This window comes from Manis javanica, chromosome 9 (genome assembly GCF_040802235.1).
Source record: "Manis javanica isolate MJ-LG chromosome 9, MJ_LKY, whole genome shotgun sequence".
Classification (NCBI taxonomy): Eukaryota; Metazoa; Chordata; class Mammalia; order Pholidota; family Manidae; genus Manis; species Manis javanica.
In genome coordinates this window covers 73,927,495-73,953,523 of record NC_133164.1, presented here as the reverse complement: position 1 = coordinate 73,953,523, position 26,029 = coordinate 73,927,495, and the positions used below count along the sequence as shown (strand labels likewise).

At 41.8% G+C, this 26,029-nt stretch overlaps 1 long non-coding RNA gene across 1 annotated transcript; it reads right to left on the bottom strand.

Annotated features, from left to right (window-relative positions):
• Positions 1-15,535: 15,535 nt before the first annotated feature.
• LOC118968857 (uncharacterized) lies at positions 15,536-22,454 on the bottom strand. Its single transcript, XR_005056701.2, has 3 exons — positions 22,020-22,454; positions 17,776-17,896; positions 15,536-16,942 (listed from the first exon to the last, which is right to left on the bottom strand). It is a non-coding gene; the product is annotated as an uncharacterized lncRNA (long non-coding RNA).
• Positions 22,455-26,029: the final 3,575 nt, after the last annotated feature.

Sequence of the window (26,029 nt, the reverse complement as noted above, 5' to 3'; positions counted from 1 at the left end):
AGCTCCTTATTTAGACACCAACAATAATGGCTCATTGCCAACAGGTGTTGTAAGCATTGGCCTAGTGGTAAGCCAATTACATCATCAAGCAATTTAGGGTCAGGTGAGGATCTTGGCCATTGGAACTTTCATTTTACCTACACTCCATCTCTCCAGGATTCTTGAATCACAATCTACATGCACTCAGTCCTCTGCAATGGTCCCCGTGTGAGAAAGCTGGAGCATTGTAACCAGATTCCAGAATAGCAACAGAGTATAACAACAAATAGATAACAATGAAAATTGTGACACAGATAACAAGAAAAATTTTAATAATCCTCAAGCCTGAGGAGATCAGTTGACACCAAGTGGTCATACCACCTGTTTTAAAACCAGTCCCAGTTCACAAGTCACACTTTCCAAAGGAGGCTGGTAATGGTACTGATAGGGAGCTCTGTGCATACCCAGCAAGTAGCATTTTTTGCTAAGGTGTTTGCCCAATCCACAAAGACATTAGAGGAGATTAACTTTATGGGTGACATGTTTTAATGAGACTAACATAGGCAAATCTTTTCCATCAGGTAGAATATATGAAGGAGAGTGGTCCTTTGATGGGACTGTGGCAGGAAGCAGGTCCCATCCAGGTCTATTATGCCATAAATTTACTCCTCTCTCTGTGGGGGTTACTGAGGGGTCTATGTATAATGCTATTGGAGGTGCATGCACTGGCTAAAAAATTAAAACAGAATTCCCTGGTAAGATGTTCCTATCTTCTGGTTGCTTAGGGTACCCTGCTGGGATCTTTGGGGGCCACTCTGCTGCAACTACAGGAATACATTGGAGACCAACCTGTAGGCCTTTCCCCCAAGGTGCCAGGAGAGCCACCCATCACTGATCCATGTGTTGAAACATCCAAGGCCACATCCACCAAACAGTCTCTGGGTTTTTTTGCAGTTGGTGCTGGTAGCAAGATATTCTGGTGACTAAACCCCAGCTTCAACAATCCCTCCTTGGTTTGTATTTGCAATTGTATAGGGGAGTTGGCAATGTGTGTTAGCATGTCTACAGAGCTCAATTCCCTTTTCTGGGGCTTTTCATTTAAATGCCTTAGTACTATCTATAAGTGGAGTGACCATCCCCATAGACTACTGGTGTCTGACTTCAGGCCAGAATTTAACAAACCATTGTACCTCCCTATCATGCCTGCCCCAGTAGGATTATATAGTACATGAAACTTCCATTTTACCCCTAATTGTTGTACCCATTCTTGTAGTGCATGGCCAGTAAAGTGGGTGTTTTGACCCTCTCAATTACCTGCAGTTGGCTACAGGCTGCAAAGAGATACTCCAGGCCTCTTCTGTTTGTTTGTTCATCTGTGAAACACAGGAAAAGCAACCAGAATCCCAGTATCTGTGTCCACAGCAGTTGTGACATATCAGTACCCCTCTGACAAGGGCAGAGGCCCAAATACAGTCTGTCTTCCACCTGACAAGGGGCATTGGCCTCTTAGTTATTGTCCCATGTTGCTGTGGGACTCAGTATCAGTCCCTTTTTTTTTTTTTTTGGAGAGGGCATTTCTCATATTTATTGATCAAATGGTTGTTAACAAAAATAAAATTCTGTATAGGAGGGTCAAAGCTCAATGCATAATCATTAATCCATCTCAAGCCTAGTTCTCATCAGTCTCCAATCTTCTGAAGCATAACGAACAAGTTCTTACATGGTGAACGAATTCTTGCATAGTGAATAAGTTCTTACATGGTGAACAGTACAAGGGCATTCATCACGGAAACTTTCGGTTTTGATCACGCATTATGAACTATAAACAATCAGGTCAAACATGAATATTCATTTGATTTTTATACTTGATTTATATGTGGATCCCACATTTCTCCCTTTATTATTATTATTTTTATTTTTAATAAAATGCTGAAGTGGTAGGTAGATGCAAGATAAAGGTAGAAAACATAGTTTAGTGTTGTAAGAGAGCAATTGTAGATGATCAGGTGTGTGCTTGTAGACTGTGTTCTAATCCGAGCTAGACAAGGGCAATAAAACATCCACGGATGCAGAAGCTTTCTCTCAAAACGGGGGGGGGGGGTGAGGTTCAAAGCTTCACCACTGTTGTTCCCCGATTTCTCACCTGATGGCCCCCCTGCAACTGTGCCTGTCTTAGGTTGTCCTCCCTTGAGTTATCTTACCCATCTCTGGCTAACCAGTCATCTTCCGGGGCCATACAGGGAAATGTAAAGTTGGTAAGTGAGAGAGAAGCCATATTGTTTGAAAAGGTTAGCTTTTTACTTCTTTGCAGATTTATGCCCTGTGGCTTCTATGCCCAGCACTTGTCTCAAGGTATCTTTACCACCTGGAGGAATTATGACACTCAGTAAATTCGATATGAGGCACGAATTCTATTTAAGGGTTGTAATTAGGAAGGAAGAAGAAAAGCTATAGAGGTAGCATATGGAAGAAAACATGGGAGGATTGATTATTTCTTTGACATATCTTCTTGTAGAGTACCTTAAGTATGTATAGGTTTTAAACTACTAACTAACTTGCGCACACATATTAACATAATAGGAATACGGTGACATAAACAAAGCAAATCTATAAATACCAGCCATCTCCAGTGAAGCCAAGAAAACCATTTAGGCACCCTAGACATTTGTGAAAATTAATCAATGATATGATGAATATTGTCCAACTGTACTTGAACGGTCTGAGAGAAATCAGACAAATTAAAGCAACCCATTTCTGGGATCTGTTCACATCCCATATGTTCTTTTAACCGTAGATAGTCTATAGTCGTAAGATTTTGGAGTGCTACAACTTGCACCCCTCCCAACTCCTTATAGAGTTCCAACAGTACACATCCCGTCAAATTCGTTGTCTCACTGTATGCACATGCCAGCCTAGACATCTCCCTCCTCATTCCAATGGCAAGTCCAGGAAACGGTGGGCTGGATGCAGCCACAACCGCAGCATCGCCCGGATCCCTGTGGAGGTTTTTTGATGATCATCTCCCCGGCACGAGTCCTCCAGAGAGTGCTGAAGCCGAAAGCTCCTCCTCATATCGTATCTTAGTTCATTTTCTGGGTAGCCAAGCTAGGCCTTGATCTTCTGCATAGAAACAAACAGACTCTTTGCCCACACTTTGACATGCCCTCTATACCACTGTGCAGAACTCAATGGAGGTCAGCACACAGTAACTGCTTTTTTTTTTTTTATTAAGAGAAAGGAATATTATCAGAAAAGGGTACCTCCATAGCTGATCATCTGACACCCTTTAAGTGACCAACATTAAGGATATTTAAAGCATGCGTTGATCTTTGATTTACCAATAGTTTTATCCTATCAAGGAGTAATCCCCCTTTTCTTTCTTTCTTTCTTTTTTTTAAATTTTTAATCTACACTTACATGAAGAAAACTATGTTTACTATGCTCTTCTCTATATCAGGTCCCCCCTAACAACCACATTACGGTTACTGTCCATCAGCTTAGCAAAATGTTGTAGAGTCACTACTTGTCCTCTCTGTGTTGTGCAGCCCACCCTCCCCTTTCTCCCTCTCCCCCATGCATGCTAATCTTAATACCCCCCTTCTTCCCCCGCCTTATCCCTCCCTGCTCACCCACCCTCCCCAGTTCCTTTCCCTTTGGTACCTGTTAGTCCATTTTTCGGTTCTGTAATTCCGCTGCTGTTTTGTTCCTTCAGTTTTTCCTTTGTTATTATACTCCTCAGATGAGTGAAATCATTTGGTATTTCTCTTTATCCACTTGGCTTATTTCACTGACCATAATACTCTCCAGCTCCATCCATGTTGCTGCAAATGGTTGGATTTTTCCACTTCTTATGGCTGAGTAGTATTCCATTGTGTATATGTACCACATCTTCTTTATCCATTCATCTACGAAGGACATTTAGGTTGCTTCCAATTCTTGGCTATTGTAAATAGTGCTGTGATAAACATAGGAATGCATCTGTCTTTCTCAAACTTGATTTCTACGCTCTTAGGGTAAATTCCTAGGAGTGGAATTCCTGGGTCAAATGGTATGTCTGTTTTGAGCATTTTGATGAACCTCCATACTGCTTTCCACAGTGGTTGAACTAATTTACATTCCCACCAGCAGTGTAGGAGGGTCCCCCTTTCTCCACAGCCTCGCCAACATTTCTTGTTTGTCTTTTGGATGGCAGCTATCCTTACTGGTGTGAGGTGATACCTCATTGTAGTTTTAATTTGCATTTCTCTGATAACGATGTGGAGCATCTTTTCATGTGTCTCTTGGCCATCTGTATTTCTTTTTTAGAGAACTGTCTGTTCAGTTCCTCGGCCCATTTTTTAATTGGGTTATTTGTTTTTTGTTTGTTGAGGTGTGTGAGCTCTTTATATATTCTGGACGTCAAGCCTTTATCAGATCTGTCATTTTCAAATATATTCTCCCACACTGTAGGGTTCCTTTTTTTTCTATTGATGGTGTCTTTCACTGTACAGAAGGTTTTCAGCTGGATGTAGTCCCACTTCCTCATTTTTGCTGTTGTATTCCTTGCCCGTGGAGATATGTTCAAGAAGAGGTCACTCATGTTTATGTCTAAGAGGTTTATGCCTATGTTTTTTTCCAAGAGTTTAATGGTTTCACGTCTTACATTCAGGTCTTTGATCCATTTTGAGTTTACCGTTGTATATGGGGTGAGACAATGGTCCAGTTTCATTCTCCTACATGTAGCTGTCCAGTTTTGCCAGCATCATCTGTTGAAGAGACTGTCATTTTACCATTGTATGTCCATGCTCCTTTATCAAATATTAATTGACCATATAGAGTCTCTAATCTGTTCCACTGGTCTGTGGCTCTGTTCTTGTGCCAGTACCAGATTGTCTTCATTACTGTGGCTTTGTAGTAGAGCTTGAAGTTGGGGAGTGAGATCCCCCCTACTTTATTCTTCTTTTTCAGGATTGCTTTGGCTATTCGGGGTCTTTGGTGTTTCCATATGAATTTTTGAATTATTTGTTCCAATTCATCGAAGAATGTTGCTGGTAATTTGAGAGGGATTGCATCAAATCTGTATATTGCTTTGGGCAGGATGGCCATTTAGATGATATTAATTCTTCCTAGCCATGGGCATGGGATGAGTTTCCATTTATTAGTGTCCCCTTTAATTTCTCTTAAGCGTGACTCGTAGTTTTCAGAGTATAAGTCTTTCACTTCTTTGGTTAGGTTTATTCCTAGGTATTTTATTCTTTTTGATGCAATTGTGAATGGAATTGTTTTCCTGATTTCTCTTTCTATTGGTTCATTGTTATTGCATAGGAAAGCTACAGATTTCTGTGTGTTAATTTTGTATCCTGCAACTTTGCTGTATTCCGATATCAGTTCTAGTAGTTTTGGAGTGGAGTCTTTAGGGTTTTTTATGTACAGTATCATATCATCTGCAAATAGTGACAGTTTAACTTCTTTACCAATCTGGATTCCTTGTATTTCTTTGTTTTGTCTGACTGCTGTGGCTAGGACCTTCAGTACTATGCTAAATAACCGTGGGGAGAGTGGGCATCCCTGTCTGGTTCCCGATCTCAGAGGAAATGCTCTCAGCTTCTCGCTGTTCAGTATAATGCTGGCTGTGGGTTTATCATATATGGCCTTTATTATGTAGAGGTACTTGCTCTCTATTCCCATTTTGCTGACAGTTTTTATCATGAATGGATGTTGAATTTTGTCAAATGCTTTTTCAGCATCTATGGAGATGATCATGTGGTTTTTGTCTTTCTTTTTGTTGATGTGGTGGATGATGTTGATGGATTTTCGAATGTTGTACCACCCTTGCATCCCTGGGATGAATCCCACTTGGTCATGGTGTATGATCCTCTTGGTATACTGTTGAATTCTGTTTGCTAATATTTTATTTAGTATTTTTGCATCTACATTCATCAGGGATATTGGTGTGTAATTTTCTTTTTTGGTGGGGTCTTTGCCTGGTTTTGGTATTAGGGTGATGTTGGCTTCATAGAATGAGTTTGGGAGTGTTCCCTCTTGTTCTATTTTTTGGAACACTTTAAGGAGAATGGATATTATGTCTTCTCTGTGTGTCTGATAAAACTCCGAGGTAAATCCGTCTGGCCCCGGGGTTTTGTTCTTTGGTAGTTTTTTGATTACCATTTCAATTTCTTTGCTCGTAATTGGTTTGTTTAACTTTTGTGTTTCTTCCCTGGTCAGTCTTGGGAGGTTGTATTTTTCTAGGAAGTTGTCCATTTCTTCTAGGTTTTCCAGCTTGTTGGCATATAGGTTTTTATAGTATTCTTTAATAATTCTTCGTATTTCTGTGGAGTCTGTCATGATTATTCCGTTCTCAGTTCTGATGCTGTTGATTTGTGTTGATTCTCTTTTTCTCTTAATAAGTTTGGCTAGAGGCTTATCTATTTTCTTTATTTTCTCAAAGAACCAGCTCTTGGTTTCATTGATTGTTGCTATTGTTTTATTCTTCTCAATTTTGTTTATTTCTTCTCTGATCTTTATTATGTCCCTCCTTCTGCTGACTTTAGGCCTCATTTGTTCTTCTTTTACCAGTTTCGATAATTGTGATGTTAGACTATTCATTTGGGATTGTTTTTCCTTCTTCAGGTGTGCCTGGATCGCTATATACTTTCCTCTTAAGACTGCTTTCGCTGCATCCCACAGAAGTTGGGGGTTTGTGTTGTTGTTGTCATTTGTTTCTATATACTCCTTGATCTCTATTTTGATTTGTTCCTTGATCCACTGATTATTTAGAAGCATGTTGTTAAGCCTCCATGTGTTTGTGAGCCTTTTTGTTTTCTTTGTAGAATTTATTTCTAGTTTTATACCTTTGTGGTCTGAAAAATTGGTTGGTAGAATTTCAATATTTTGGGATTTACTGAGGCTCTTTTTGTGAGCTATTATGTCGTCTATTCTGGAGAATGTTCCATGTGCACTTGAGAACAATGTATATCCTGTTGCTTTTGGATGTAGAGTTCTATAGATGTCTGTGAGGTCCATCTGTTCTAGTGTGTTGTTCAGTGCCTGTGTGTCCTTACTTATTTTCTGCCCGGTGGATCTGTCCTTTGGGGTGAGTGGTGTGTTGAAGTCTCTTAAGATGAATGCATTGCAGTCTACTTCCCTCTTTAGTTTTGTTAGTATTTGTTTCAGAAATGCTGGTGCTCCTGTGTTGGGTGCATATATATTTAGAATGGTTATGTCCTCTTTTTGGACTGAGCCCTTTATCATGATGTAGTGTCCTTCTTTATCTCTTGTTACTTTCTTTGTTTTGAAGTCTATTTTGTCTGATATTAGTACTGCAACCCCTGCTTTCCTCTCACTGTTGTTTGCCTGAAATATGTTTTTCCATCCCTTGACTTTTAGTCTGTGCATGTCTTTGGGTTAGAGGTGAGTTTCTTGTAAGCAGCATATAGATGGGTCTTGCTTTTTTATCCATTCTATTACTCTGTGTCTTTTGATTGGTGCATTAAGTCCATTTACTTTTAGGGTGACTATTGAGAGATATGTACTTATTGCCATTGCAGGCTTTAGATTCGTGGTTACCAAAGGTTCAAGGTTAGCTTCTTTAGTATCTTACTGCCTAACTTAGCTCGCTTATTAAAGAATCTGGAGATTCTTTTCTTCTCTCCTTTCTTATTCCTCCTCCTCCATTCTTCATATGTTGGGTGTTTTGTTCTGTGCTCTTTTTAGGAGTGCTCCCATCTAGAGCAGTCCCTGTAAGATGCCCTGTAGAAGTGGTTTGTGGGACGCAATTTCCCTCAGCTTTTGCTTGTCTGGGAATTGTTTAATCTCACCATCATATTTAAATGATAGTTGTGCTGGATACGTTATCCTTGGTTCAAGGCATTTCTGTTTCATTGCATTAAGTATATCATGCCATTCTCTTCTGGCCTGTAGGGTTTCTGTCGAGAAGTCTGATGCTAGCCTGATGGGTTTTCCTTTATAGGTGACCTTTTTCTCTCTAGCTGCCTTTAAAACTCTTTCCTTGTCCTTGATCCTTGCCATTTTAATTATTATGTGTCTTGGTGTTGTCCTCCTTGTATCCTTTCTGTTGGGGGTTCTGTGTATTTCCGTGTTCTGTTCGATTATTTCCTCCCCCAGTTTGGAGAAGTTTTCAGCAATTATTTCTTCAAAGAGACTTTCTATCCCTTTTCCTCTTTTTCTTCTCGTACCCCTATAGACAAATGTTATTCCTTTTCAATTGGTCACATAGTTCTCTTAGTGTTGTTTCCTTCCTGGAAATCTTTTTATCTCTCTGTATGTCAGCTTCTATATGTTCCTGTTCTCTGGTTTCTATTCCTTCAATGGCCTCTTGCATCTTATCCATTCTGCTTATAAATCCTTCCAGGGTTTGTTTCAGTTGTGTGATCTCCTTCCTGACATCTGTGATCTCCCTCTGGACTTCATCCCATTGCTCTTGTATTTTTCTCTACGTCTCATCTCATTGCTCTTGTATTTTTCTCTGTATCTCTGTCAGCGTGTTCATGATTTCTATTTTGAATTATTTTTCAGGAGGACTGGTTAGGTCTGTCTCCTTCTCAGGTGTTGTCTCTGATCTTTGCCTGTAGTTTTGCCTTTTCATGTTTATAGAGATAGTTTGCAGAGCTGGTATGAGTGACAGCTGGGAGAGCTTTCCTTCTTGTTCTTTTGTGGCCTTCCTCTCCTGGGAGAATAGCGACCTCTAGTGGCTTATGCTTGGGAGCTGTGAGCAGACAGGGCTTCAGCTACCTGCCCGGTTGGTTTGGAGTTTATCTCAGCTGTTGCTGTGGTCGTGCCCTGGCTGGGGCTGCTCCTCCAAAATGGTGGAGCCCCGTTGGAGGGGGAGCGGCCATGATGCTATTTATCTCCATAAGGGGTCTCTGTGCTCCCTGTTGCCCCGGGGGTTAGAGTGCGCAGTGATCCCCAGAGTCCCTGCCTCTGGGCTAAGTGTCCTGTCCTGCCCCTTTAAGACTTTCAAAAAGCACTCTCCAAACCAAAACACCAACAGCAACAATGAAAGAGAGAGAGAAAAAAAAGGAAAAACGTGCAATGTTCTTTGTCCTCAGGCGCCAGTCTCAGGCACCCGCTGACCGGTCTTGCTACCCTGTTTCCCTATTATTGGGGTCCCTGTGCTTTTAAGGCTTCCAAAAAGCACTCGCCAAAAAAAAAAACGCTCCCGTTTCTTTGTTTTCCAGGGTTAGCCTCAGGCACCTGCTGAACTGTCCTGCCACCCTGTTTCCCTAGTATCCAGGACCCCATGCATTCACTGTGTCTGCGCTCTGATCCGGAATGCTGGGGCTGGGTGCTCATCAGTCCTGGGCTCTCTTTCCCTCCCTGCTGACTCCTCTCCACCCACCAGGGGCCGGGGGGAGGGGTGCTCGGGTCCTGCCAGGCCGGGGCTTGTATCTTACCCCCTTCACGAGGCACTGGGTTCTCACAGATGTGGATGTGGTCTGGATGTTGTCCTGTGTCCTCTGGTCTCTATTTTAGGAAGAGTTGTCTTTGTTAAATTTTCATGTATATATGTGGTTTTGGGAGGAGTTTTCCACTGCTCTACTCATGCCGCCATCCTGGCTCCTCCCCATCTGGCTTTTTTACAGGCCACACTGGGGAATTGAAAGGACTATGGATGAGCTTTATAATACCTACTTTTGCAGTTCCTGAAGAGTTTCTCTTGGATCTTTATGCCCTCCAGGCAGTTTGTATTGTTTGGTATTAGGCACCCGCCGAGGCACAGGCAGAGCTATGGGTGGGTGCCTAGTATGTTCCCTCAGAACTGCCTCCACATGTACCCTCAGTCTGAACTCACGTGCAGTGGTCTGCAATCATAGACCCAGCAGGATATCAATTCCCAAGATATACTCAGGGATAGAAGATATATACACAGTATACTCTTTTGGGGGCAGATACCCTATTCCCAAAGGGATTTGGGTTTTTTCACCCTGATAGCCTTCTCCCTGTATTCATCTATGATAGTGGGGGTCCCTGGGAGCTGCTCAGAGTTACCATGAATCAGTGAACATTCAGCCCCTGTGTCCACCAGAGCCAGGACACGTTGTATGTTCACTGAGGACCAATGGATAGCTATTTCAACATGTGGCCTCCAGTCCCCCCATGGTCCCTCAGGGCAGATACCTTGACCTTTCCCTCAGTCAAACCATGTTCCCTAATCACCTTCCTGTGTGGGCTTAAGTGAGGTTGGCTTGTTCTCCAGGAGGAAGTCTTGCAAACACACAGGTCAGACTCTGACCTCTGCTTCTTTGGCTTTAATGGCTGGAACTGCTGCTCTGGTTTCAGCTGTTGCCATAGCTCTAGTAGGATCCTATTTGACTTCCCATCTAATTTCCTTCCATCTGCTCCTGCCCATATTAAATCAACCCACATCTGGGTCCTCATAACCTTCACAGTGCCTTGTAAATTCTTCTTGTGAGTAACAGGTCTTCTTTCTTTCCAGATTCTCATTGCTTCTACCTCTCATAAGTCTGCTACTGTACATGTCACCTCACATATGGGATGCCCTAAATGAGGGGAAAGAATGGTCACTAGAGACCCAAAGAGGGATGTAGGAGCCATTTGAAGTACGGTATTTCTCATTCCAGTAGTGAAAATCTCGTCATCTGGGCTAAAATTCTCTGGACTATAGATGGCATTTCTTATGCCTAGCTCTCATAGCACCTGTTGGAGCTCAGCATATGTCTGCCATCTAATGGGAGAGGACAGTAGATCACCCAGATTGGGCCACACAGCACGAAGTTCAGCCATAAACTAATTGAGGAGGGAGTGACTCCCTGGGGTCTGAAGTGCATTTTGAAATTTGTGCCTCAAGGCAGGCTACACTGTCAGGGAAGACAGCTTTCCCATCTCTGACCCTGACAGAAAAATCCCATCCACCCCTAACTCCCAAAGATGCAGGAGCCAAGCTGATATTGACTCTGAGGGCTTCTGCCTAAACCGGTAGACCAAATTCACCAGCTCAGCCTGAGTATAGGGGCGGAACATAGAGTGCTCCACGACCTGGGGAGGGGGCTGCTCCTCTTCTTGGGGAACTTTCAGCTGCTGGGTCTTTATTTTCTTTACAACCACTGGGCGTGCTTTCAATACAGGAGGCACCAGTGCCTCCGGCACCACCCCTTCATCCTTCCCCAGCTCCTCCATTTCTGAGGCTGATGGCACCTTTCTCTCCCCTCCCCTGAGTGCCTCCTCTGCTACAACCTTTACCTTTTCTACTGTGCCTCGCAGCAATGCTAGCTCAGTCTTCAGCAGCTCTCTTACCTTCAGCTCAGTGCTTCGCAGGTGATGTTCTCGTGCCACGTCCACCTGTGCTTCCCTCAGGAGTTCATCTTTTTCCTTGATGGACTCTTCCTCCTTCAGAACACCTGGCAGTGCTGCCGTCTCATCTCCAATGGCACCTTGCTGCCGGCACTCTTGTGCCACCTCCTCCCGCATCAAGGCCATCTCCTTCCTCAGGGAATCCACAGAGGTTTGCAGCTCGCATTCTCATGCCACCTCCTCCCGCATCAATACCATTTCTCTCCTCAGGGCATCCACAGAAGTCTGCAGCTCATTTTCTCATGCTGCGTCTTGCAACAATGCCACTTCCCTCCTCAGGGAATCTACTGAAGTTTGCAGCTCGTGTTCTCGTGCTGCCATTTCTTGGGTCTCCTCTGTAGACCTTTTTAAGACTGTGAGAAGCAGTCAACCCGCAGTCCCCGCTGCCTCAGGGGCACTCTGCTTCTCAAAGGATCTGCTTACTATTCCGAGAGCCACCCCTACAGCCTCAGGTGTCACTCCACTTGCCTCCAGTCCTGGGATGGGGCCCAGTTCTCTAGGAGGCAAGCCACCGCAGGCCACATACCCATTGGGGGATGATCCACTGTCTCCCCATTCACAGGGGCAACCCGCTGAAGTACCGCTACCCTAAGGGCAGCCTGTCTTTTCCCTTGGTCAACTGTGAATCCTGCTGACTTTTGCCAATTTTCTTGCCAATGGGTTTCAGCCCCGGGGAAGTTCACTATGGATTCAGTGTGACCAAAGGAACTGACAGCAAAACGTTCTTGGGGTGAAAGTGTTTATTACCTGGCTTGTTCTCCGGAGGTAGGTCGAATACTCATGTCTCTGCCTCTGCCCAGAGCACTGGGCCGAGCTCTCTATATAGCACAATAATAGCTTATTGCGTACAGGTATGGAAGTAGCAGCCTGGCAACAGGCAAGTTACATCATTAGATGGTTTAAGTTCAGTAATGATCCTGGCCATAGGAACCCCAACTTCCCCACAGGGTGAAAGGGTTTTACCCATCTTTATTCCCACAGTGTCAGGTCAATCACTAGAATCCCATTCACTCAGAGTGAGTCTGCATGCAGCATGCCAGTCTCTGTCTCGGGGCTTCTATACCTGCACAGCCATCCCCTGGGCTTCTCTGCCTGCAAAGCCATCCTTTGGGCCTCTGTCCTCAGTGCTGCCACCACTCCAGCCTCTGCTCTCCTGCAGCCTTGCAGCCATGCCACCATGCCACACCCAGAGCACTGGGTGGAGCTCTTAATATAGAGTCAACAGCCATGTATTGCCCACAGGTGTGCAGTGAGTTAGTCAACCACAGCCAGGTGAGAATCCTGGTCACAGGAACTCTCATTGTATCCACACTCCACCCCTCCAGGATTCTCTCCTCTCAAACTATGTGCCCTTAGTTCTCTGCAATGATCCCTGTGCAAGGAAGCTCAAATATTGTTTTCCATCCTCTCCAGCAAAAAGTCTTGCAGACACACAGGCTGGACTCGTGGCTCTGTCTCTGACCTCTGCCTCTTTGGTCTTAATGGCTGGAACTTCTGCTCTGGTTTCAGTTGTTGCCATAGCTCCAGTAAGATACTGTTTGGCTTCCCATCTAATTTCCTTCCATCTACTCCTGCCCATATCAAATTAATCCACATCTGGATCCTTATAACCTTCATGGGGCCCCTCAAATTCCTCCTGTGAGTAATAAGTATTATTTCCTTCTGGGTTCTCATTGCTTCAGCTAGTGTACATGTCACCTCACATTTTGTAATCACTGCCTCAAGGTGGGCTTCACTGTCAGGGAAGACAGCTTTCCCATCTCTGATCCTGACAGAACAATTCCATCCACCCCTAAGTCCCACAGCCACTGGCTCAGCCTGAGTATAAAGGTGGGCCAGAGAGTGCTCCACGACCTGGGGAGGGGGCTGCTCCTCTCCTTGGGGAACTTTCAGTTGCTGGGTATTTATTTTCTTTACAACCACTGGGCTTGCTTTCAATACAGAAGGGGCCAGTGCCTCCAGCACCACCCCTTCATTCTTCCCTAGCTCCTCCATTTCTGGGGCTGATGGCACCTTTTGCTCCACTCCCCCAAGTGCCTCCTCTGTTACAGTGCCTCATAAAGCCAGCTCAGTCTTCAGAAGGCCTTTTACCTTCAGCTCAATGCTTCACAACTGATGTTCTCATGCCACCTCCACCTGTGCTTCCTTCAGGAGTTCGTCTTTTTCCTTGATGGCCTCTTCATCCTTCAGAACAACTGGCAGTGCTGCCATCTCATCTCCAATGGCATCTTCCTGCTGGCACTGTCATGCTGCCTCCTCTCACATCAATGCCATCTCTTTCCTCAGGGAATACACAGAAGTTTGCAGCTCTTGTTCTTGTGACACCATTTCTTGGGTCTCCTCTGTAGACGTTTTTAATACTGTGGGAAGCAGCCAACCCACAGTCCTCGCTGCCTCACAGGAAGTCTGCTTCTCAAAGGATCTATTTATTATACCAAGGGACCCCCGACAGCCTCAGGTGTCACCTTCACTTGCCTCCATTCCTGGGGTGGGGCCCAGTTCTCTAGGAGGCAAGCCACCTGAGACCATATACCCATTGGAGGATGATCCACTGTTTCCCCCTTCAGAGGGGCAGCCTGATGAAGCACCCCTTCCATAAGGGCAGCCTGTCTTTTTCCTTGGACAACAATGAACGCTGCCAACTTTCACCAATGGTCTTGCCAACGGGTTTCATCCCTGGGAAAGTTTGCTATGGATTCAATGTGACCAAAGAAATTGACAGCAATATGTTCTTGGGGTGAAAGTGTTATACCCAGCTTTATTTCCAGGTGGCAGGTCAGTCACTAGAATCCTATTCACTCAGAGTGGGTCTGCATGCAGCAAGCTGCTCTCTCTGCCTCTGGGCCCATATGTCTGCACAGCCATCCTCTGGGCCTCTCTATCTATATAGCCATCCCACACAACCGTCCTCTGGGTCTCTCTGCACAGCCTTCCTGCACAGCTGTCCTCTGGGCCTCTCTCCTTGGTGCTGTCACCACTCCAGCCTCTGCTCTGCTCTCCTGCAGCCTTGCAGCTATGCCACCATGTCGTGCCCAGAGCATTGGGTGGAGCTCCTTATATAGAGTCAACAGCCAACAGGTGTGCAGTGAGCTAGTCAACTAGGGCCAGGTGAGAATCCTGGCCACAGAAACTCTCATTTTATTCACACTGGAATAAAGAGAATATATTATGAACTTTTTGGTGGGGGGAGGGAGTCACAATCAATGTATCAAGAGTCAGTCTGGTTTTAGGTTACCAACAGCAAGAGGGGAAACTAAAACCCAATGAAGCAATGTTTTCAAAACTCTAAGAGGAAAGGATTTCCATGCTAGAATTTCATACCCTGCCAAACTACCAATAAATTATTAGAATGAAATAAAGATATTTTTTGAGATTAAAGGTCTAAAAACTTACAGCCAGGCATCCAAGAAGCTACTGATGATGTGCTTCACAAACATGAAAGAATAAACCAAGAGATGGGAAAACCTGGCATACAAATGCAGAGGATCCAACACAGGAAAGAGATCAAGAGAACATCACAGAAGATGTAAATATGATGAAGAGATGAACTAATTCAAACTGAAGTGGTATGACTTGAGACAGGTACAGTGAGGAGTGTTATCATCAAGCTATCTTCAGTCATCATATTCTCATTATCTGGAGGAAAATATTCTCAGGCAAGCATGGCTCAGATTCTTGTCTGTATTTGACTGAGCTTGGTCATGTCCTAATGAAGTTTCTCCCCTCCTCTTCATTCCCTACAGCCAGGATCAGCTGAGGACACCCACTTTACCACAAGAAATATTCTGATTTGCCAGTTCCTGAGAGCTAACGGTAAGCTTTGAAATAGAATATACAGAGTAGTCCATTCCTATTGATCATATTCCTACTGTGTAACCTGTACTTGGGCATGCATGAAAGGCACAACTGTGGGAAGCCCTGTTATTCCTAAGACTCTGTCAATGGCCTTGCCCACTGACTGCCCCATAAGGGCTCTTGAAAAACCTCTATGAAGCTAAATTCAGACTATGACCCAGAGACACTCTCCAGCTTATTTTTTCCTAGTAGCTTTCACTTGATAGTGGCTGTGGTACTAAGATTTGTGTTTGCTTCTCAGTTTTTCTTTCTTTTTATTGAAGAATAGTTGATACCCAATGTTATATTAGTTTCAAGTATACAACACGGTGGTTCACCAGTTACCCACAGTATTAAATTGTGCCATCCAGCAGCGCGCGGGTTAGGACAAAAGGCAGGCTGGGACTGATAGTTCACTCAAGGTCTTTATTTATTCAGCATTACAGCATAAGCAAGCAAGCAAGCTCTAATCTATATCTAACTTTGCCTCTACTTCTACCTTTCTCCCCCTCGCCTCTTCTCATACCGTTCTTATACCCTCCAGCCTCTCCGGGGGTGAGATTCTACATCAAAGCATAAGGAAGCTCTGTTAGGTGGATTCCGGGTACACTCTGACAACACAGGACATTTCTGGGAATGGAGGAACGGCCTTGAGTGCGGTTGCAGCTTGTGAGAGGTCAGAGATGACTCACTGCTCTGGCTGGTTAGGCACGGGTCCCAACATCTCCCCCTTTTTTTGTTTAATAAAACAACTAGCTCGACTCAGACTGGGTCAAGGTATGTGCCTGTCTTAGGTTGTATGGTTGAAGTAAATCCTTACCCGTCATGGGGCTATAGTCCTCTGTCGACCACTTCCTGTCTTAGGTTAGTATTTATAATTCAACCATATCTTACCCATCATTGGCTATCACACTTGACTTTAGAACTTATGATTTACAAGTGGGGGGGCCATCTGCAATTTCAAATAATGCAAGTCTCTTAAAGCTTGTTGGATGAGTTTCCACATGCTGCGAAGGACACAAGGCCCTAGTAACAGCAATACAACACATAAAATGCTTAGGGTTAAGAGAGGCATGACAGCGTGCCAGAGACTATTCAGGGGTTCTTTGCACATGTCTTTTATCTGATTTAATATATCAGATGCAGTTTTGGCTGCAAATAAGATATGATTTAAATGGTTCTGTGGTGACCGGGGATATAATTCCCCCTTTTTTGTTTCTTCCAATTGAGCTTTAAGGGTGCCATGGGCACGTTCCACAATGCCTTGGCCTTGTGGATTATATGGTATCCCAGTTTTGTGGGAAATATGCATTACATGGCTGAGATCGAACATGTCAAAAGACAGACATAACTTAAATATATATATATATAGGTTTTAACAAACTACTAGTTAAATTGCATACAAATATTAACAATAGGAATACAGATACACAACAAAGGCAGACTTACAATCACTAGTTACATCTAATGAAATTGAGAAAACTAGTTAGATAGCTTAGGCATTTGTAAAAACTTATTGACAATATGATGGATATCATCTAATTGATTTTGGGTAGTTTGAGAAAAATCAGACAAATTGAAACAGCACATTCTTCTGAACTGTTCATATCCTACATGCTCTTTTAACAGCAGACAGTCCACAGCAGCGTGACTCTGAAGCACCGCAGCTCGCAATTTTCCCAGTTCTTGGTTTAGTTCAGATAATACAGAAGCAGTCAAATTTGTTGTTTTGCTAGCTTAGATATCTCTTTCTGCATTCCAACGAAAAGTCCAGGAACTGGCAGGAGGAACGCAGCTGCAACTGCGACAGCGGCAGGCTCTGAAAGTTTCAAGTTTTCATGACAATCAGATGACAGAGCTCGGAGAAGCCTCTTGCGCTTATATTCAGGTGGTCTATTAGAGCACGAAGAATGTGTCTCACACTACTTACACTTTGATAGTGTGAAGAGAGGGCTTAATATGTTTTGTATTACACAAAAATACTCAACTATTTGAAAGCCTATATCTAGAAGACCATTTTACAATGATTGCACAATTACAGTAAGAGGCTACATGAGTACAATTAATACATACACAATCAGTAATTATAGTAGTACTAACAGGTAAATTTAATTGGGCATCAAGAGTAAGCACTTTAGGGGGAAGAGTGACATTTATGCTTGAGATGTTAGTAAACACCGTAAGAGAAAGTCTTGTGCCTATTAAATTTTTCTTCAACAGTTCACTGATAGAGGAATTTCTTGCTACACAAAAAGATGACCTGTGCAACTTTTGGCTCACGAGTTGTTGTAACCACAAGTTAGGTGAGAAAAAATTATTTTCTGGAATGAGTGGTATATTTAAATACACCTAATTACTCTTATATAATATGACAGGAGTTCTTTTTTGAAACTTTTCACAAGTATAACTGCCAATATCTTCTCGGGACAAAACTGCTTTATAAATATCATAATGATCACTATCTCTAACAGACTAATTAGCAATATCATTCCATCTAAGTTTTCCTCTATCATTTGTCTATATATTTCTTCTGTAGTATGTACATACATAAGTGCCATTATTGGAAATAAAAAAAGATATTATTATTTAGTGGGCTTCAGTTTTCTGTGTCTGACATGCAGACTTTATGTTGAGGTTTTTTTTGATGGTTACCTTCTAGAATGACTCCTCCAGAGGATGTTGATGTTGGAAGTTCTCCTTCATATCGTATCTGAATTCATTTTCTGGGCGGCCAGATCAAGCATTGATCCTCTGTAACAACACAAGCAAACCCCTTGCCCCACACCTTGATATGATCTTTATGCCATAATGAAGAACCCATTGGAGACTACCACACAGGAACTGTTGTTGTTTCAGAAAAGGAAATATTATCAGAAAAATGTGTTTCTACTGCTGATAATCTATCACCTTTTAGAAGATCAAAATTAAGGATATGTAAAGCATGCATTGATCGTCAATTTGCAATTAATTTTATCATATTGGGGAGTAATCCCCCCTCTTTGTATTAATAAATAATGTTTAAGAATAAGATGACAATATTCAATGAGAACTTGGCTTGTAGAATTGTATGAAATGCCTGTTTTATGAGTGATGTTATATAGCTGAAAAAATGTATGTAACACAGAGGAGAGGTAAACCGGAGCATTGTCAGTCAGCTTAAGAGATAAAGCTTAAAACATTTTATCACCAACACTTGAAACAAGAAGCTACAAAATCATTTTTCTTTAGTTTACTTATTTTTAAGTAACTAGTACTCATTTTGCTGAAATCTAGTTCTTTACTAGTTTAGTAGTAATTAAACAGTGATTATAAACAAGAAAAGATTTACAAATGACAATGGCTAAAGATTTGATGAGAACTTACTGTAAGATAGTTGAATGGAAGTTTGGATATCTCTGTAACATAAAACATTCAGTAATAAAATCGAGCATCACTCCCTTCGACAGCACTTCTTAGGTAAGTATATATCAGGTAAATAAGCCAAATTAGTCATTTTCTTTGATGAGGAGAAGAAATTCTACTGATATGTTCCAGGGGCCCTCTGGAAAATATCAGTTAATTGGAAGGTAAAAATACCTTTTTAAATTTGGTCTTGGGAAGCTGTCAAAAGTTTTTAAGGCACTTGCCTAAATAGAATTACAGTTATTAAATAACACTTATTATTTAACCAGAATGATAATAAGGAAGTTTAAAAGCAAATGCAGAAGGTTACATAGTTGTTAACACTTAGCTTAGTCTTTTTAATATTAAGGTCTCATATTCTTAAATACTTAGACAATTCATTGAGACTTTAAGCATAAGAAACTGTTTTGATAAAACAATTAGAGAACCCTTTGCTATCTCTCAATATTAAGAGCAGACTAACAGTTAAAGAAAACTTTGTCTTTTTAACTGAAAACAAAATTCTAATTTTGCTATGTACTTGATATCAAGACTCACTTGCTTTAATTTCACATAGCATGACTATATCAACTTTTCCACAAGCTTTCTACAACTTTCTTTTTACATTCAGTGTTCTCCCCCTTTAAATAAACAGCTGTACTTTAGAACAATTACCTTCTTTTACCCTCAACAAAACGAATTTCCATTCTTTATACTTTCTCTTATTAAAACACACATCTTTAGCATACCAAAATATTTTCCTTATTATATTAAGTAGTTTTCGTTAGAACTTAAAACAATTTGATACTTTAACCTTCAGTGAGCACTGAAAAATAGGCTATGGTAAACTGTTACACCAGCATTCTTCAGATTGATACATTTATGAACATATTTTATCATTTTTGGAAATGTGCCTTGCAGCACAATTTCTCATTGAGTACAAAATATGTCTATATAACTTAGCAGAACTTTAAGAATTTTGGTTACCACAAAAATTCTCAGGCTGTTTGCAGATATATACACTGTTATACATTAATACAGTAATATTATTAAAAAGTTTATTTGCTACACTTGTTTACTTATTTTTAGCAACCATGCCAGATTACTTATAAAACTTTTACCAAACATTAGACAAAGTCAAGCTTTTCTTTAAGCATTTTCTTGAAATATTTAACAGGTAACATCAACTTAAATGACTTAAAGTAAATTTTGGCAGTTAATAACTATAAGGACATGTCCATATCAGTTAAGCTTAAATTATTATTAATGCATAATATGTTTTATGAGATTTTCTGGAAGTTTTAGAATGCCCAATTTTCACAAGCACTTTGTCTTTAAATCTGTTTTATTAATACCCTCCAGAGGTAGAAAATATTTTTTATTTACACACTTAGACACACAAACATACAGACTGAGACATAATGACTAGAGTTAGCAACACTTTTTATATAAAAACATATACACAGACAAACTGACACAAAGATTTGAGTTTCTAATATTCAATTGCCTTCTTTCTTCTTAGTTTATTTGATTAAAAGTACTTCAGTTTTCAAGAATACACTCTAAGGGCAAGCAGTTTACATTACTGGGTCAAGGTTTATACATCCCCAGTCCAGGGGGCTGGAAATAAAAGGCAAGTACAATTTTAGCATGAGTTATTTAAAGCCAGGCTGTATAGTAAAATATAAATTTCTTCTATCTCAGGGACTCTAGTTTAAAACTTTCCAATTTTCAAAGATAATGATGAACTTAGTAAGTAGAATAGATTTTCACTGAAAGAATTTAGAAAACTAGTTCTATATTGTAGTAGTTCACGGGACTTTTGACTATTTTCTTTCCTTGAGGCAAAATATATTTAGCTGCATAACATTATATTGCATGCTTCTTTCAGGGGCCAAGCCTCTCTAATAAGAGAGTTTGTACTGAGGCTAGGTTTGTGTGCAGAAGACAAGACACTTCTTTTTTAGAGTATAGGGATTGAATTACTTCCAGTTAGTTTTCCTAGTTTTTCCTGCCCGAGCTTTAGTCATTCCTTGAGAGGCCCCTGACTGTCTGATAAGTGCAGGCACTGTGTGACTTTTCGCTGCTAGAGCCTTGATTTGGGTTACAAGCTGTTTCGCTTCCTTGGGGCTGCAGACAAGGAAATGCCTAGCTCTAGGATGACTGCCTCTAAGTAAAGGAGTTAATGGAATAGAGCTATTTACATGTTGATTTGAGGGTGTAGCTTGATTATTTTTCAGGTTCTGTTTACATCGTGTTAGCTGCAGGACTACCTCCTAAGCTGTGAAAAACAGCATCTTTTAAATGAGATACCTTCTTCGGGGAACCAAGGACATACTTGTTCTATAAATTCTAAAAATTTTGTTAGTTGTCTTACTTTTGAGCCACGTGTCTGCAGCATATACTTAAGTATCTGTGCAAATAGGACTCAGCTGTTTCTGGCTCCCATGTTACTCTACACCATTTTCCAAGCAGATTAGTGAGTTGCTGGATCTACTCCTGGGAGGCAATGACTTGAGCTTTTAAGGACTCAATTAAATCCTCTCACAATCAAAGGGCGGTGAGGAGGGCAAAATCTGACAGGTGTATCTAGGAGGAGGCATATTCTCCACGGGCCTTTCCTTAAATGATCTTTTCATAGGCTCATCTCTATTTCTGAACTTTTCCTTGCTTACTTTCACTTCTCCCCCGACTAGTTCTCTCAGGCCCTTCTGCATTATCGGAGCTCCCTGTATCTGAGTCTGATGAGTGACAGGATGCCTTTTTCCTACTTTTCTTGAACCCATCCCCCCTTTTTTATCTCCTCCTCCTTTCCTGCGTTAAGCGGGCCCCTTGCTGCCTTTTCTGTCTGTGATGAAGTCTCTACTAAATCGTCTCCAGCCTGTGATTCTTTTTCTTGAATTTCCCCTGTCTTAGCACAGTCTTGTATGTGCTCTTGAATCACAACTTTGGGGGAGGAGAGGCAATCTTTAACTAAGGCCCAAAGGGAAAGGACATTAGGAGGGAGTGAATCCTCTCCATTTTTCCCTCATATATTTAGCAACGTCCAATTTGTGCCTCTCCCAGTCTTCTTTGTCAAAACTTCCCACTGTCAGTAACCAAGGACTTATCTCTCCTAAGGCATTGATATACTTCTTTGCTGTTTCATCTTTTATTCCAGTTCCTGCTGCTTTAAGCAGCTGTTTCAAGCTGTTTTTGGCCTGATGTTTAGACAGATCTGATCCCATTTTGTAACTTATGAAAAATAGAAAGCAGCTTAGCAATAATATATGACAAGGACAATTAGCAGAACAATAAGGCAAAGAAAGCTTGCTAGGATGAAAATTCTCTCAGAGCTTGCACAGATATAAATTGTCTGCGCACTGCCTCTTCCGAGGGCTATTTTCCCCAACAGCCCATGAATTTCTCAGAGCTTGAGTTCTACTGCTTTTCCTCCAATTTAATGGGCGACTCCTTCCCAGTTTAGTGGGTAATTCCTTCCCAGTTTAGTGGGTAATTCTGTTTTCCCCGCTTACCTTTCACTTCAGCCGAAGCTTTTTCTCCCGGGGGTCCTCAGCTGATCCGCTGTTTTTGTCCTCGATGAAGGAGTGTCCTCCCAGTATGGGCCACCACTTGTGCTGTCCAGCAGCGCGAGGATTAGGACAAAAGGCAGGCTGGGACTGATAGTCCACTCAAGGTCTTTATTTATTCAGCATTACAGCATAAGCAAGCAAGCAAGCTCTAATCTATCTCTAACTTTTCTCTGCCTCTACTTCTTTCTCCCCCTCGCCTCTTCTCATACCTTTCATATACCCTCCAGTCTCTCCAGGGGTGAGATTCTACATCAAAGCATAAGGAAGCTCTGTTAGGTGGATTCTGGGTACACTCTGACAACACAGGACTTTTCTGGGAATGGAGGAACGGCCTTGAGTGCAGTTGCAGCTTGTGAGAGGTCAGAGATGACTCACTGCTCTGGCTGGTTGGGCACGGTTCCCAACATTAAATGCTCACCCCAACTAGCACGGTTACTATCTGTCAACATAGAAAGATGTTACAGAATCACTGGCTATATTCTTCATGCTGCACTACCATCCTCATGAACAACTTACGACTGAGAGTTTTTTGTGCCCTTTATCTCCTTTACACTCCCCACCCACCCATCACAATCCCTTTCCCAATTGGTAAACACCAATCACTCCTCAGTGTCTATACTATTTTATTCACTTTGTTTTGTTTCGTTTTTATATTCCACATAAGTGAAATCATAAGGTATTTGTCTAACTCTGTCTAGCTTATTTCACTTAGAAAAATACCTGCTAGGTCCACCCATGTTGTCGCAAATGGCATGATTTCTCTCTTTTTTTATGGCTGAGTTATATGTCATTGTGTATATGTACTACCTCTTCTTTATCCATTAGTCTATTGATGGGCACTTTGGTTGCTTCCATATCTTGTAAATAAAATGGTGAAAAACATAGGGGTGCATATATCTTTTAGAATCAGGGATTTTGTTTTCTTTGGATAAATTTCAAAGGGTATTGCCCATTTTTTACTTTTTTGAGGAATCTCCATACTGTTTTCCAAAGTAGCTGCACCAATGTACATTCCCACCAACAGTGTAGGAGAGTTCCCTTTTCTCCACATCCTTACCAACAGTTGCTATTTTTTGTCTTTTGGATAGTGGCCATTCTAGCTGGTGTGATGTGAGAGCTCATCATGGTTTTGATTTGCATTTTCCTGATAATTAGTGATGTGGAGCATCTTTTCATGTGCCTGTTGGCCATCTGTATTTCTTTGTAAAACTGTATGTTCAGGCCCTCCACCCATTTTTTAATCGTGTTATTTATTTTTTTGGTGTTGAGGCTATGAGTTCTTTATATGTTTTGGAAGTTAACCTTTATTGGATAAATCATTTACAAATATATTCTTCCATACAATAGGCTAACTTTTGTTCTGCTGATGATGCCTTTGCTGCACATAAGATTTTTAGTTTAATGTAGTCACACTTGTTTATTTTTTTGTTTTGTTTCCCTTGCTAGGGAGATGTGCCCAGAAAAAAATTGCTCATACATATGTTCAGGAGATTTTTGAATATGTTTTCTTCTTAGAGTTTTATGGTTTCATGTCTTACATTTAGGTCTTCAATCCACTTCAAGTTTATTTTGTGCATACTATTGTGTATGGAGTTAGACAGTAATCTAGTTTCCTTATCTTGCATGTTGCTATCCAATTTTCCCAACACCAGTTATTGAAGGGGCTGTCTTTTCTCCATTGTGTCTTCATGGCTCCTTTATCATATGTTAATTGACATATATGTGTGGGTTTATATCTGGGCTGTCTATCCTGTTCCATTGGTCTATGGGTCTGTTCCGGTGCCAATACCATAATATTGTGATTACTGTACCTTTGTAGTATAGCTTGAAGTCTGGGAGCATAATACATCCAGTTCTGTTCTTTTTTCTCAGGATGGCTTTGCCTATTTGAGTTTTTTGTGAGTCCATACGAATTTTAGAACTATTTGTTCTAGTTCATTGGAAAATGCTGTTGGTATTTTGATAGGGATTGCACTGAATCTGTAAATTGCTTTGGGCAGGATGGCCATTTTGACAATATTAATTCTTCCTATCCATGAGCCTGGGATAGATTTCCATTTATTGGTGTCTTTAATTTCTCTCATTAGTGTCTTATTGTTTTTGGAGTACAAGTCTTTTGGTTAGGTTTATTCCTAGGTATTTTATTCCTTCTGATGCAATTTTCCCTGATTTCTCTTTCTGCTAGCACATTGTTAGTATATAGGAATACTACACAGATCTGTGTATTAATTTTGTGTACTGCAACTTTGCTGAATCCAGTTATTAGTTTGAATATGTTTTTAATGGAGTCCTTAGGATTTTCTATGCATATCATCTGCAAATAGTGACAGTATAACTTCTTCCTTGACAATTTACATGCTTTCTTTCTGTTTTGGCTGATTCTGGGGGCTATGATATCTAGTAACTATGTTGAATAAAAATGGTAAGGTTGGAGCCAAGATGGTGGCATGAGTAGAGCAGTGGAAATCTCTTCCCAAAAACCACATATATTTTTGAAAATACAACAAAGACAACTCTTCCTAAAAGAGTGACCAGAGGACACAGGACAACAGCCAGACTACAACCATACCTGCGAGAACCTAGCGCCTTGCAAAGGGGGTAAGATACAAGCGCCAGCCCAGAGGGACCCAAGCGCCCCTCACCTCAGCTCCTGGCAGGAGGAGAGGAGTCAGAGCAGGGAGGGAGAGGGAGCCCAGAACTGCTAAATAGCCAGCTCTAGCCATCCGCACCAGAGTGCAGACACAGTGCGTGCATGGGGTGCTGAAAACTAGGGAAACAGGACAGTAAGACCTGTGAGGGGGTTCCCACAGATGGCACCCTGGGGACAAAGAAAAGTGAGTGCTTTTTGGAAGTCTTAAAGGGACAGGGACCCCACAGCTGGATGGAAGCATCCCGGGACACTTAACTGAGCAACAGGGAATCCCAGGGAACTCCTGGCACCCTAACTCCCTGGATTGCAGAGCAGTTCAGAGGCCCCTCATGGAGATAAACAGGCTCCTGGCCGTTTCTCCTCCAACGTGGCTTCACCATATCAGAGTAGCAGCCTGAGGCATGCCACGACCACAGCCACAGAAGAGATAAACTCCATAGTGGCCAGGCAAGAATCAGAAGCCCTGTCTGCATGTAGCTTCCCAGCACAAGCCACTAGAGGTTGCTGTTCTCCCAGGAGAGGAAGGCCACAAACCAACAAGAAGGGACATTCTCCCAGCTATCACTTGTGCCACCTCCACAAACTATCTCTATCACCATGAAAAGGCAGAACTTGAGGCAGACAAAGATCACAGAGTCAACACCTGAGAAGGAGATAGACATAACCAGTCTCCCTGAAAAAGAATTCAAAATGAAAATCATAAACATGCTGACAGAGCTACAGAGAAATATACAAGAGCTAAGGGATGATGTCTGGAGGGAGATTACAGAGGTGAAACGATCTTTGGAAGCATTTATAAGCAGAATGGATAAGATGCAAGAGGCCATTGATGGAATAGAAACTAGAGAACAGGAACACATAGAAGCTGAAGCAGAGAGAGATAAAAGGATCTCCAGGAATGAAACAATATTAAGAGAACTGTGTGACCAATCCAAAAGGAACAATATCTGCATTATAGGGGTACCAGAAGAAGAAGAGAGACGAAAAGGGACAGAAAGTGTCTTTGAAGAAATAATTGCTGAGAACTTCCCCAAACTGGGGGAGGAAATAATTGATCAGACCACGGAAGTACACAGAACTCCCAATAGAAAGGACCCAAGGAGGACAACACCAAAACACATAATAATTAAAATGGCAAAGATCAAGGACAAGGACAGAGTTTTAAAGGCAGCCAGAGAGAAGAAAAAGGTCACCTATAAAGGAAAACCCATCAGGCTATCATCAGACTTCTCAACAGAAACCCTACAGGCCAGAAGAGAATGGCATGATATATTTAATGCAATGAAACAGAAGGGCCTTGAAC